General features: G+C 56.8%; 1 protein-coding gene across 1 annotated transcript in view; it reads right to left on the bottom strand.

Annotated features, from left to right (window-relative positions):
• Positions 1-13713, bottom strand: part of RAP1GAP (RAP1 GTPase activating protein) — a 65549-nt gene that overhangs the window by 46934 nt on the left and 4902 nt on the right. The window contains 1 exon segment of the mRNA XM_047869306.1: positions 1054-1089. The gene's annotated coding sequence lies outside the window, so the exon portion shown is untranslated.

The raw sequence follows: 13713 nt of genomic DNA, 5'->3' as shown, positions 1-13713 counted from the left end.
TATGGTCTTGCCCTAGTCGTAGAGGCTCGGATTAACTGGGTCCAGCAGCAGGAGATAAAGCCCAGAGAGGGGGAGTAGCTGGACCTAGGTTGCACAGAGAGCATCAAAGGAAAATAAAGGGCAAGCTCTGGAGCTCAGCCTGGGCACCTGGGTGCCTCCCACCCCAGACGTGGCTTCCTAGGGGGGCTCTGGCAGCAGGTGGGGCAGTGGTGTCAGAGAGGAGTCACCTAGTACCTGGGAGGCACTGCAAGGCCTAGGGACCCCAGGAAGCCCCCAGCAGGGGCAGGAAATGCGAGCTTTCCCACTGGAGTTGAAGCTGCCGCAGGAGCAGCCAGCTGGGCCCATGTGATGTTGGTGCCAGGAAGCTGGGAGGCACCCGCCTGCTGGGCATCGGGGGTGCTGTGAATCCCGAGGTGAGGCTGCACCTCCACCCGCGGCTCTCAGTGTTGGGGAAGCTGCAGACACAGCTCCCCCTCTTCCTCCAAAGCGAGGACAGCCTTGGACTTAGGTCATGGGCTGCAGGAGGGGGTTCTGAAGGCTATGTATGGAGTGTGACTTGGGGTTCAGCGAAAAGGCTAAGGGCACTCCCACCCCCATCCCCCGAGGAGCCATGAGGTGGGAAGGAATAGAGAAGGAAGGAAGCACTTTTGGTGAGGGGCTTCAGTACTCCAGGCCCTGTTTTTTGTTTTTTTAGGTTTGTTTGTTTGTTTACAATTTTACACTCTGTTAAGTAGGCATTTTAGTCCCCATTTCACAGATGAGAACACTGAGGTTCAGAGAGGTTAGTGAATCACTAAGGTCACCCGGACAGTGGGCAGAGCTGATATTTAACCTGATTTGCCTTGACTCCAAGTTGGAGCTCTAGAAAGAATTGTAGGAGAAGATCGGTGGGGGAAGAACGGGTAAGGGGGTCCTTCCACGCCGTCACCTGGAGAGGGTGGCTGAAGGGTTGGTGGGGTCTGGTCTGTCATTATAGGGGGTGGTAATGGTTTGGGAATGTTCCCAAGGCCCAGCCAAGCAGCCCAGCCCCTCCTGAGAGCCCCCAGTACTCACCACACACTCCGGCGAGGGGAGAAGGACTTGTCCACCCTGAAACATACATGCAAGAGGGGCAGCAGGTGAGGGGGCAGCCCCTTCCCACTCAGCCTTGCCTAGCACATCAGGCCAATCCCAACTCACCCCCCACCCTCCCGGAAGGGCCTGGAGGAGATATTGCTTCTTGGGTGCCTGATGCACTATCACCATCCCCCCAGGCTGCAGGGGCCCCAATGTTAGATTAGGGACATGGGAAGGTGTGGGGTGAGAGAGTATGGAATAAAGGCAGGGTTGGGGCACAGGGGCCGGGGAGCAGGGGCCCAGGACCAGAGAGTGCGGAAGCAGCAGAAGCGGGGGTCAGTGTGGGAGGTTTTGGAATAAGTGGAGTGAGACAGTGACTAAAGCAATTTGGGGTCAGAGCAGAGATGTAGGGGTGCAGCACGGGCCAACTTAGAGTATTTCCAGACAGGATTGAAGGGTGCGGGTGTTTATGGTTTACGGTGGGCAGGAAGAAACCACCCCCCTTTCCTGGCAGCCTGCCTCCATCCCGGAGCTGGAGCTCACTCATACTCACCCAGGGGACAAACGCCTGGGTATCTGAGAGCAGGAGCTCACGAGGAGCTTCCTCTCCCACCCCACCCCCAACACACACACACACACACACACACACACACACACACCCTGCCCCTCAAAGCAGAGCCAGAGGAAGACCTTAAACCCCGGGAGCTCAGGCTTTGTTTCCCCCAAATCCCTCCAAGTCCAGCCTCAAAGAGAGGTGTGGACATTGCCCTCTGAGGGCACCTTGGGGCGGGGGAGGTCTGGAGAGAGCTCCACCCTCCTGCCCAGCTGAGGGCCAAGGGGCTGGGCAGCTGTTGGGACAACAAACAACTCTTGCCTCTTGCCCAGAGGCCAGAGGAGAATGGGGAAGGGGCCCCAAACCGCACTCTGCCAGCTGGGGAGGCAGGGCTGGGGTCTCCTTAGGGATCAGCTCATGATCTGCAGACAAGGAAAGTGAGGTGAGAGAGGCCAGGCCTTGCCCAAGCTCCCACGACAGAACCCAGCTCCACACACCGGGGTGCCCCTCCATGTCAGTTGACCAGGACTCTCAGGCTGGCCCAGGCTCCTCTCCTTGCTTAGTGGCTAGCAGAGCCCCTGAGAAGGAGGGCAGCCCTCCCATCCCCCACCCCACCCAGCCTCGCTGCCAGGGTCCCTTTGGAGGCTGGGCACTCGGCAAGGGGTGGCACCTTGAACACAACCCCTACAGCCCAAGGAGCACCTGTTGTGCACTGGCGGTGTTATAGGTGTGAGCTCCAATTGCTCTGCACCCCAGAGGTGGGTCCTGTGTGCTTCTCTGACCACAAGGAGGCAGGGCCTGGCGGGAGGTTATGCAACTACTCGGCCGGACAGGGAAGGGGCCCCAGCCCCAGTCTCTCTGCCCAGTCCTTCTTCCAATTTACAAAATCCCTGCCTAAGGCAACAATCCCCCCAACACTCCTCTGATGTGGCCGCTTGGGGTCAGGAGAGACAGCGACCCCCAAGATGGACCGGCCACCACTCCGCCTCCCCAGCCTTAGCTCTCCAAGCCCCGACGGCCAGGAACCCCCCGGAGGAGAAGGTTCCTGTGAGCCAGGTGGCACGAGACAGGGGCAGCCCAGGTGCCCTAGGGTGGGCGTAGGCCTGCGAATGGCTTCCAAGTTCTCTCCTTCCAGCAACTTCAGACGTCAAGTGGGGGTTCCTGCAGGGCCTCCCCCTGACCTAGGAATGCACACACACAGGCCCGGCCGGCGGGTCCGCACACTAGTCATATGCGTAAGCGCTGTCACGCACTGAGCAGCCCACCGTGCCCACGCGTGCCCATGGGCTGCCAGCTGGAACCCACAGGCACACGCGCAAACACACACACACACACACACACACCGCCAAAGCGCGCCCCTCACACGCAAACCCAAACTCGCGAGTGCGGAGCCACCCGACCCCCAGGCCGGGCGCGGGGGGGGCTCCCACCGCGCGCACACGGGCGCCCCCGCCAGGCGCACCTACCCTCCGTAGGCCCCGAAGGTGAAGCTGCGCTTCCGGCCGCTCATGGTGCCTCCGCCGCCCGCCCGCGCCGCGCCGGGGCCGCCTTCCCCGCGCCCGGGTCACCTTGGCAACTCGGGCCGCCCCGCCCCGGCCACAAGCCCCGGGATTGTCCGCGCCCCCGCGGGCTACGGGCCAGCTGCCGGGGGCCGCCGCGCGCAGAAAGGGCCGCTTGTTCGCGCCGCCCGCGGGCCGGGGGCGGGGGCTTCGCGGGACTTTCCGAGCGGGGACCTCGGAGGGGGGATGGGGGATGCGGGGCGGACTGCACTTCCGTGGGGAAGGGACCCTCCACCCCCTCAGATCAGGGGCGCACGGAGCCGCAGACCCTCTTCTGGGGGCGACACTCTGTTCCATCTCCCTAGAGGCGTTGGCCTGTGCCGGCGGATCTGTCCCCCGCCATCCCGAGGGGGGAGCTCACAGTGGGCCCGGTCAAGAACTTGGAATCCAGGAATCCAGGGTCAAAATGGTCTCACTGTGGGCAAGTCCCTGCCGTCCCTGCCCTCCCTGCACCTCTAATTTCTCACCCGTAAAATGGAACCACCCTCCCCCCCTCAAACACACACACACACACACACACACACACACACACACACACACGGTGATGGAATGAGTTAATTCCAGCCCAGGCCTGGCACACAAGAAATGCTTAATAAATAGCTGCTACAAGAGTCCCGCTCTGCTCTTGCCACAAATGGATGAGTGAAGGAAGGAACAGTCTCCAGAATGCCCTTCTATTGCCCATTCTCATCCCCCTCTCCTAGGTGCCCCCCACTGCCCAGTGAGGAGGAGAAGCGGGGGGGGGCAGGAATAGAGATGCCCCACTAGGTTCCCTCCCTCAGCAACCTTCCGACGAGGAACTGCGCTGAGTCCTACAGCGGGTCACTCACTCAACAAACGCTCTGAGCCTCTCCTCTGCCTGCTGCTCACCCAGAGCACACAGCCCAGGGTTCCACCCTGCAGGAAGCAGTCTCTCCCACCCCCAGAAAAAGATGTGTCAGTAGGCACCGAACACTGGTCCTGCCCCGAGGACTCACCCACCCCTTCCAGAATGCCCACTCTGGCCCCCGAAGAGGGAGGGATCACCCCAGGGAGGCCCTCAGAGTCTTGAGGTTTTCCGTGGGGTTTTCTGATTAAGGGAATGCACAGAACAGATGCGGTGGGGGAAGCGGGGGGAGGACGACCAAGGGTACAGCGATAGGGCAGGGAGTTAGGGTAGGAGGGGTTCTTCAGAAGCCTTTCAGGAATGGTTCCGCCTGGGCCCTGGGCCAGGGCTCAGTTAGCCCCAGCTTCCCCTGGGAAATGTCTGGTCTGGGTATCGACCTTCACAGTTAGCTTCACTCAGGCAGAGGGCTGTGGTGTGCTGGATCTCCCCATCTCAGACATGAAGAAACTGAGACCTTGGTTCACAGTAATTATGTCTCTCTTGGGGGGTCAGCCCCCAGATCCCCCCCACCCCCACCCTACCCCCACCCTGGGCCCCTTCTCCCTGCACACTCTGATGGGCAGAGGAGCCCTCAAGAGCCCCTTGTTCAGAAGCCAGGCAGGGCAAAGGAGATTCTCTTGTGCCTAGAACTATCCCTTTGGTTCGGTTTTTAGAGGAGCGTCTGGTTCCCTCTTGGCAGGGTGCTCTGGAGCCAGGGCTGGGCCCCTTCTGCTCTGGGCAGGCCCACAGATTCCTGGGTGGAGGGACCAGCCCAGGCCAGTGTAGGAAGCCCACTCCCCACAGGGCAGTCCAGCAGGGCTCCCGAGGGGCAAGCCCCTAGGAGAACAGAGGCTGGCCTAAAGAGGAGGAAGTCTTCTCTTCCTAAGCGGTAGCAGCAGCAGGGGTGCCCAGAGCGCTGGGAGAGACGGGGGACCAGGAGCTGGGCCTGGGCCATGGTGGGGTATACACAGCACCAGAACCGGGGCCCAAGACTCCAGGCCTTTCCAGGCTGCTGTACCCCCTTGGACATGGCCCTCAGCCTCATCAGTCTGTCTTTTCAGTGGGAATGATTTCTGAGTGGACTCTGCATCTCCAGTTGGCAGGGTGGCCAAGCAATGTCCAATGTGCCAAGTTTCCCAGCCGGGCCTGGCCCCCGGGAGGCCCTGCTGGTGCTGGGACAGTGGGCCCTTGAGAGGGGTTGTGGGGGCTGCAGGATTCCCACCGAAGACAAAGAGCCCAGTGTGGGCTCCAGCCTCTTGGGTTCTGACCAGCTGCAGCTGCCTCATTGGCAAGAGCTGGGGGTGGGGTGGGGGTGGGGGTCACGTTCCCTCAGCCAGGGACGCACAGGACACTCCCTGGCCAGCTTCTGGTCCCTCCAGCAACAGCAGAATTTAAATGCGCTTTTTTAAACTGCAAGACCACTTCCGAGAACTTACCCCTTTGCCACATCACACCGTGTAAGCCTGAAGAGGAATGGCCAAGGACAAAGGGACAGGGAGGCAGGTGCTTAGATCTTCATCAACTCTCCCAGGGTTCAAATCCCAGCTCTCCCACCTGTCAGCTGGGTGACCTTGGGCAAGTCACTTAATCTTTCTGTGCCTCAGTTTCCTCATCTGCAAATGGGGTTTATGACAAAAATAACAGTACCCATTTCAAAGGGTTTTGCCAAGGATTAACTACATTGATAGTTCTAAAGCACTGCAGAGAGCCTTTGAAAAGCATGTGTTGGTTAAATAAAACACCGGCTGCAGCCTCGTTTTCATTAGGCTGAACTACACGAAGTCATCATTTTTGTAGAGTTAGCGAAGATTTATTAGTAGGAGTTCCAAAACAAACTAATGACCATCCAGAGGGAACCAGATAAATAAATTAAGGTCCACTTATACCATGCAGCTGTTGGAAAGAATGGGGCAGATCTATGCGTGGGCAAGTGAAATAACCTCCAAGACAGACAGACACACAGACATACACAGAGGCAGTGCAGTGAGGGCGTGGGCGCCGAGGCGCTGGACCAGGCTCTGACGCTTCCTAGCTGTGTGACCTCAAACACATTATTTAACATCCCTCCGACCCCCCCCCCCCCCCCCCCTGCCCAGACACCTGGCCTCCACTGAGAACTCAATACTCTCAGGTCAGCACGGACCCCGTGCTCCCTGACTGGCACTGGGAAATCCTTGCCATCTCTGAAGTCGGACAGAGCTCCCTTCTTCTTTTCCCTCCAGCCTCTCGCCTAGAAACCAGAGCCAGGCCTCCCCCCAGGGTTCAGGCCCTCCCTTGATGGAAGCTTCCTCTTCTGGGCCTCCTAGATTTGTACCCAAGTTGTTCAAACAGGTGCCAGACTGTGCGAAGGAGGAGGGAAGGGTGCAGAGTTCCCTTTCCAAGTTCACCCCTGATTGAACTCTGGGAGTCCCACCTACCTGCCTCCAACTCCCCCTTCTCAACCCTCAGCAGGGAAATGTAAGGGCATAGGGAGGGGCAGACTCCTGGGAAGATCTCCGGCCCAGGCTCCAGATGGAGCTGGTGGGGTCAATTCTTGTTTCCCATTCAGGATATCTGCCTGGAACCTCCTGGGCAGGAGACAGGGCGGTCCTGGGCTTCCTGCCCAGCCATGCAGCCTCCTGTGTCACTCCGCACTAATCAGCTTTCCTCCCTGGGCCTCAGTTTGCTCATCTGTTAAAACACCCACACTCATTTTGATGGACTAAAGACATAATAATGGAAAAATGCACTTGCCTTTAGAGAATTCCATGGATTCAAGGCATCATTATCCTTAGCTCATGGCTTTTCTGGCCAAGCCACACCTACCCAATCCCAAGATGCTATAAACCCTGAATTCCCAGAGGAGTCTCCTGGGGCAGTCCCAAGGCCCTGTGAAGGGAGGAAGCTGCTTGGAGAGCAGCTTCCTAGTGAGGTTATTGACCTAGCCATCCCCTGTCCTGGCTCTGGGACCTCTGTCTCATTCAGTGGGTTCCTGAGAACTCAAAGTGTCCCCACCAGAGACCAGGACAATCTGGCCTGGCCTGGCCAGAATGACCAGAATAAATGCCTCCACTCAGACTCCCACCATTGAGGATGTGTCTCTGTTCACCATATGGACTGTGTGCCTGGAGGGTCCCTGAGAGCAAAGCCCTTCTGGAAACAAACGCAACCATGAGGGTACTTCTTTCTCCCTTCAGTCACTCCACAAATACACACTGAGCACTTACTGTGTTACTGACGCTGTTCAGGCACTAGTGATAGGGGATGGACGAGACAGACAATGTTGGTGGCACGGCTGCATGCACACCTGCACAGAAATTCCACCAGGCCACACGTACGCTCACCCTTGTACTGTGCCCAGAGACGTCTAGCATGCACCTATAGAGATCATATCAAGATCAAATGCATGCAGACATGCTTACATAAACATCAGTCCCTACATTGCAAAGCACCTCCATACATATACACAAAGGTCAAATTGAGCTTACACACAGGCCCCAAATCAGTGTGTACTCACCTACTGACTGTGGCTGCATCTGTATACACATCTGTGTGTTTGTGAACACACACCGATGACAACAGATACATGCACACGCACTTAGAGTACATTATGCTCACACAATATACACACACAGACACGTGCATACACATATCTCACACACACACACACACACACACACACACACACACACACACGGTGTGGCCAGCTAACTATTGGAAGAAATAGAGGTTGGAGAGAGGATGGCTTTGGGGGAGGTGGACGGGGGTGGTCCATGCAACTGCTGCATCCCCAAGGACAGGGGAGGCCGAGGCCCCTCTCACATATTATAAGCTGGAATCCAGCCAGCCTCCCTCTCCTGCCCCCCTGCTAATGGCATGGCCCTCTCTGCCCATTTTCAGGTAGGCTGAACTGGAAGGAAGATTGCTAGATGCCCAGAGCTCCACCCAGGGCAGCTGGGTTGACCAAACCCTGTACTGGGGGCAGGAGACTTGGGTTGCAGCCCCCCCCCCCTCCCCGAGCTTTGTTGGTCACTCATGTGTCCTGGCACAAAACCCTTCCCACTTGGAGCCTCCGCTGGTGCATCTTTAAGATGGGGGACAGGAAGGGCGCCTGGGTGGCTCTGTCGGTTAAACGCCGACTTCGGCTCAGGTCATGATCTCACGGTTCGTGAGTTCGAGCCCCATGTCAGACTCTGTGCTGACAGCTCGGAGTCTGGAGCCTGCTTCGGATTCTGTGTCTCCCTCTCTCTGCTCCTTCCTCACTCGTGCTCTGTCTCTCCCTCTGTCTCTCAAAAATAAACAACATTTAAAAAAATAGAAAAAAAAATAAGGTGGGGGACAGGATGCCCTGACAATTCCCTAAAGTGCCAGCCCTTCCCACCCAGCCACTCTGGGATTCTGTGAACCCCTCTTCACCTGGCCAAGGTCCTCACCATGACAGTGGTTCTCAACAGGGGTGGTTCTGCCCCCTAAAGGGCATTAGAGAAATACATGAGGGTGGTTTTGCTCTTTAGCAATTACAAGGGACCACTGTCGTTCAGTGGGTAGAGGCCAGGAGAGCTTTGTCAGGAGAGTCCCACCTGAAGAAGACCTGCCATGCATCAAATATCCTTGCAGACATTCACGTGGATGAAAGGCCTGCTTATCCCTTCCTAGAACCTAACTCTGGTTTACATGCGAGTATTTTTTAGTGTGGGTTTAATACATACTGAGTCTTCCAAAGATGCAACTCCTGGAAGCCACTCTGTACTAGAAATCAGGTATAGTTATAATATTTTTCTGGTCTTAAATGTAAAGGTTACACATACATATCACACAGGTACAAGCATTGGGTTACTCCATTAGGTCCTGGGGTGTGATCATGCCAGGGTATTTAGCTATGGAAGTAGAGGGCTTTTACTTCTCTTAGGGCATTATATTGTTTGGCTTTTGAAATGGGTGCGTAGGTAGGCTTATTATCTAGGAATGCCGTTAGGAAAGTAAAGAATGCGCTTGTAAGTAGGTTCTGAATCGGGCCTGAGGAGTCCGCCGCGGTCCCGGACGCCCTCAGCTGGCCATCACAGGAACTTCAGGGTGAGGGCCGGCCGGGCTCCAGCACCAGGGACAGCGCCCCGGGACAGCGCCCCGGGCGTCTCTCCTGGGGCGAGTGGGGACCCTGAGGGCGCCCGGAAGGACCGTCTTGTTTTCTCGGCTGTGCATTTGCCACCACCAGCCCCCCGCACTCCTCACTCTTTCTTTTGTGCGGAGGTGGTCCTAGAGCCTGCCGTCTCCCTTCTCCCCAGAGCGAACTGCCGCGCCTCTCCCGACCCACAATGGCACACCTGCGCGCCACAATGGCTGCACCTGTACCGCCGCCGCCCACCATGTTCCCGCCGCCCCCTCTCCCCGGGACCCGTTCTCTCGATGTGCAGATGACAGGGCCGCACCTACGCGCTCTGGGACCTCTTTGATCCCCACAAAAGCCCCATGATGCAGACCGTGCAAGAGTTATACGGCAACCATGACCGATGGGGAAACTGAGGCTTGAAAACAGAGCAGAGCCGGCTTCTGACATCCCCTGAAGACCTCAGCCACCATCACACATGCATATGCCCCAGCTCAGTAAGAGCAACGACTAGTTCCCGAGGCCCTGTACCACGCACTCCGGTTGGTTCAGTTCTAATGATCACCCTGCAAATTAGATGCAATTATCACGCCCTGTTCACAGAGCAGGAAACCGAGGCCCTGAGGGGCTAAGCAGCTTGCCCCAGGGGTAGTAGAAGTAGAAGTGACTGTGAAGACCCTCTGAGGTCTTAACTCTGCTGTGAGTCGCTCTCAGGGCCACTCTGCCAAGAAGAAAGCCCTTCAAACAGCACATGCTGCCCTGCCCTGACTTGGAGGCCTGAAAGCCTCCTGTACTTCAGGACTTGGGTGGGGCGGTTGCACCGGACTCCTGACCCCTCACAGAGGAACTCCTATCTCCCCATCCTTACAAAATTTAGCCTCACAAAGCACTTCCCTAAGGCACGCCGTAGGTGCTTAATATACACTTACTGCTTGGCTGAAGCCCTGCCTTCCAAGAACCAGGTTTCTAAATGCAAAACCACACAGCCTGAGCACAGAGCCTGGACACAGAACAGGGCAGAGTGAGCCACGGGGTAAGGGTTCAGGCATGAGACCCGGACAGAGCAGAGCTCCAGCTCATCCCTGAGCTGTGTGACTCTAAGCCTCAGTTCCCACATCCGGAAAACGGAGATACACTAGCTGGTAGCTCACAGAGCAGTGGTGAGCCTTAAAAGAGGTGATGTGCACAGAGAATGAACTTAGCCCAGTGCCTTATGCCCACGGAAGGCTGGCACGCTAGTGGTTGCCAATGCCATTGTCAGCAGAGTCTTCTTTGGGATGTGCAAAATCCAGAAGCCCCTGCTGAGTCATGCCCCCATTTCCACAGCGTAAAGCAGGCTGCAACTACACCATAGGCAAGCTGCAGGACAAGGAAAGAGGTTGAAAAATGCACAGTCTGTGGCTGGATTGGGGGCAGGAGGAGGGGGAAGAGGCAGCCATGGAGGCGGGGAGTTTAGGAATGCTTGGAGACCTACAATCTCACTGCCTCATCTGTGACTCTCAATTCCCCGTCTCAGACTCCAGATGAGCTTCCTGGTTTCCTTAGCATGGTAGGTGCTCCATAAATGCGCAATGAATGAATGAACGAATGATGTCCCAGTTTGGCTATGAACAAAGAGAAAGATAAAACCTAGTTTATTCCTATCACATTACACATAGGGGTTAACACTGGCATGGGTTCGAGTCAGACGGACCTATGTTGGAACCCTCACCTCTGTCACTTTCTGGTTTGTGACTTCTGACCATTTTCATAAATTTCTTGGAACCTCAGTTTCTTCATCTGTAAAAGGGATGGTAATGATAATAATAGTACTTCATAGGGTTGTTCTTAGGATTCAGCGTCAAGTGCTCAGCCCTGGCACACAGTAGACATTCAATAATTAGGGACTGTCTTTAGTACTGTTACTGGCCATGTGTTAGCACAGCCATATACTGAGTCATGAGACCCCGGTCCTAGGCCCAGCTCTGCCACTGGATCACTGGCTCAGTGTGACGATGGGCAGGTCCCCATCCCTCTGGGCCTGGTTTCCTTCTCTGTATAATGAGGGCTCTCCAAGGCACCTTCTCAGTCTGATTTTCTGGGGCAGCCTGGCGTGTCGGGCAAGAGGCCTCCAGGGAACAGCTCTGCCCCTCAGTCTATCACTCTCAGAATGGAGAAGGAAAGTGTGTCCCCAAGACAGGGAGAAAGACGGGCATCACTGGGAGACCCAGAGCTTCCCCTGATACCTGCCCTATGCCCACCTCCACACTTCTCAGAACGGAACCAGCCCCCCAAGACACAGCCCCCTGCCCCGCCCCTAATGCAGAGGTGGTCCTGGAGGGATACCAGGTGGGCTCTGGGCCTCAGGGGTCCCAGGATGGGGGAGAAGAGATCTGGGTGTGGAGTCCAGCAGCAAAGCTAGCTCTGTGCTCTCGGGCCCATCTCTTGGCTGCTCTAAACCTCAGTTTCCTCAGCCGCTAAGCAAGGAGGTGAATAACAACCACCACCCGAGTTCCTCGGGCCTCAAGGGCTCTGGCGTGCATAAGAGGCAACCCAGATGTGAAAGCCCTTTGTGAATTGCTACCATCAGGCATAATCATAATAATTATTATCTGTAAAACAAGGGGGTTGGACCAGCTGATCCCATGGGCTCCTCTCCAGCTCTGATGCTGAGGATTTCTGTTTCCAAGCTGGGAATTCATGCAGACACAGGCCAGGAGAAGCCAGGGTCTGCGGGATTGTACATCCCCAGGAGCCTCTGCAAACAAATCTCCCCATTCATTCATCCCTTCTCCCAACCCAGCCTGGGTGCTGAGCCTCAGCTACAGGCCACAAGGAAAGGGAAAAAGAGGGAGGAGGACCTGGGAGGTTCAGGGCCATGTTCTCAAAGTGTGGGGACAGCCCGAGTGTGTACCCCATCCCTGCCTCTGCCCAGAACTATCCCAGAACTATCCCTTCCCCTCTCTACTGCACCCTTCCCCTAACCCCATCTAATTCTACATGCAGTAGGCCAAAGTGGTTACGAGTGGAGTCAGACAGCCCTTAATTCAAATCTCAGCTCCAGCCACACACCAGCTGAGTGACCTTGGGCAGGCTATTTAACTTCTCTGAGCCTCAGTGGGCCCAATAACGGTTACTCTGAGGATTAAATGAGATCCATGAAAAGTGCTCAGCATTGAACCCCACATCTGTAAGTACTCAATTAATGCCTCCCCCCCCCCCCACCTGTGTTCTGTCACTCGGCCTCTATTCTGCTTCTCCCTTGACAGAACCTTCCTGGAATCCCTGAGCCAGTCAGCTAGTTCCCACCCTAGCATGAGGGCAGGGGTAGGGGACAGGTCCCAGGTTTCTCTGCCCTCCCCAGCCAGGGAGGTCTGAGGGCCTGCCTGGTGACTAGGAGAGGTGAAGGCTCTGCCCCAGGGACTCTGTCCAGTCCTGTTTCTGGGAGCTTGAAGCCCTGGAGGAGGGGCTGAGAGGGCACCCGTATGCACCTGGAAAAGCCCCAATATCTCAGGTGGAAGCAGGTGGTGAACGGGATGAGGCTGGAGCCCACAGCAGTTTGCCAGGAGCGGATGGCCTCTCTTTGGACCTCCAAGATCAGGAAGGGGCAGGAGGGTGTGAGGCTGGCCCGCCACCCGCGTGGGCCTTGTCCTCACAGTACCTTGCAGGTAGATGGCACACCCTAGTTTTGCGAACGGAGGGGTCGGGTCTGCCTCGGCAGTTCTGGCACTGAGCGTGCAGGCAGCACAAGAGAAAAGTTCCCAAGGTCACCTTCCATCAGCCGCCTCCATCCCACCCAGAAAGCCCTAACTTAGAGGATCAGGACCTTGGAGAAGGCTGTCCTCTGAGCAGGGGTTCGGGGTATCTTTCCCTCACAGACCTGGGGCCACAACTCAGGAGCAGAACAGAGGGCTGGACCCACATGTGTCTCCCTTCCATTCCCCACAACAGCCTGGCTGTGACAGGCAGGTGGCTCCTGTGGCCTTGAGCAGGTCACTGCCTCTCTGGTGGCTCAGGAGTCTGTCCTCACCCGCTGTATACCCCAGATCCCAGCTGCCCCAAATCCTCAGGGGAGCCTGAGGAACAGGTAGTTACAAGAAACAGCACAATTCCCCAAGAGACACAACACACCCGAGTGTCATATAGCACGGTCACCCGCTCAAGTCTCATTGGAGCCACCTTAGAAAGGCAGAAACTGCATCCGCCCATTCTACAGATGGAAAGGGGGGCCTGAAGGGGTCAGTGACTTGCCTGAGATCACTCAGCTAGTGGGGTGGGGTCAGAGGGGGAACATGGGTCTGCTGACTCCCAGCACAGATGGCAATGCCCTAGCTCCCTGAGCAGTCGGTGCCTTGGTCCTCTCGCCTGTCCCGGGGATGGACGATGCTCCCTGGCACACATGAGGAAAATGAGATGCGGGGAACCAGGCAGTGGAGCCATTCTTACACAGCGGGCAGGGCAGAGAATGGTGCCAGGCTAGTTCCTCCTTCTTGACTGGTGAGCAGGTACCCACGGCCTGCCCACGGAAGGTTCGGCCAGCCCCTCTGATGGTTTCCCCACTGGCTTTCAGGGAAATGCAAACTGCTCAGTCTGGCATTCAAGGCCCTCCATACTCCAT

The sequence above is a fragment of the Prionailurus viverrinus genome, chromosome C1, assembly GCF_022837055.1.
Source record: "Prionailurus viverrinus isolate Anna chromosome C1, UM_Priviv_1.0, whole genome shotgun sequence".
Taxonomy (NCBI): domain Eukaryota; kingdom Metazoa; phylum Chordata; class Mammalia; order Carnivora; family Felidae; genus Prionailurus; species Prionailurus viverrinus.
This window is presented reverse-complemented; position numbering and strand designations above follow the sequence as displayed.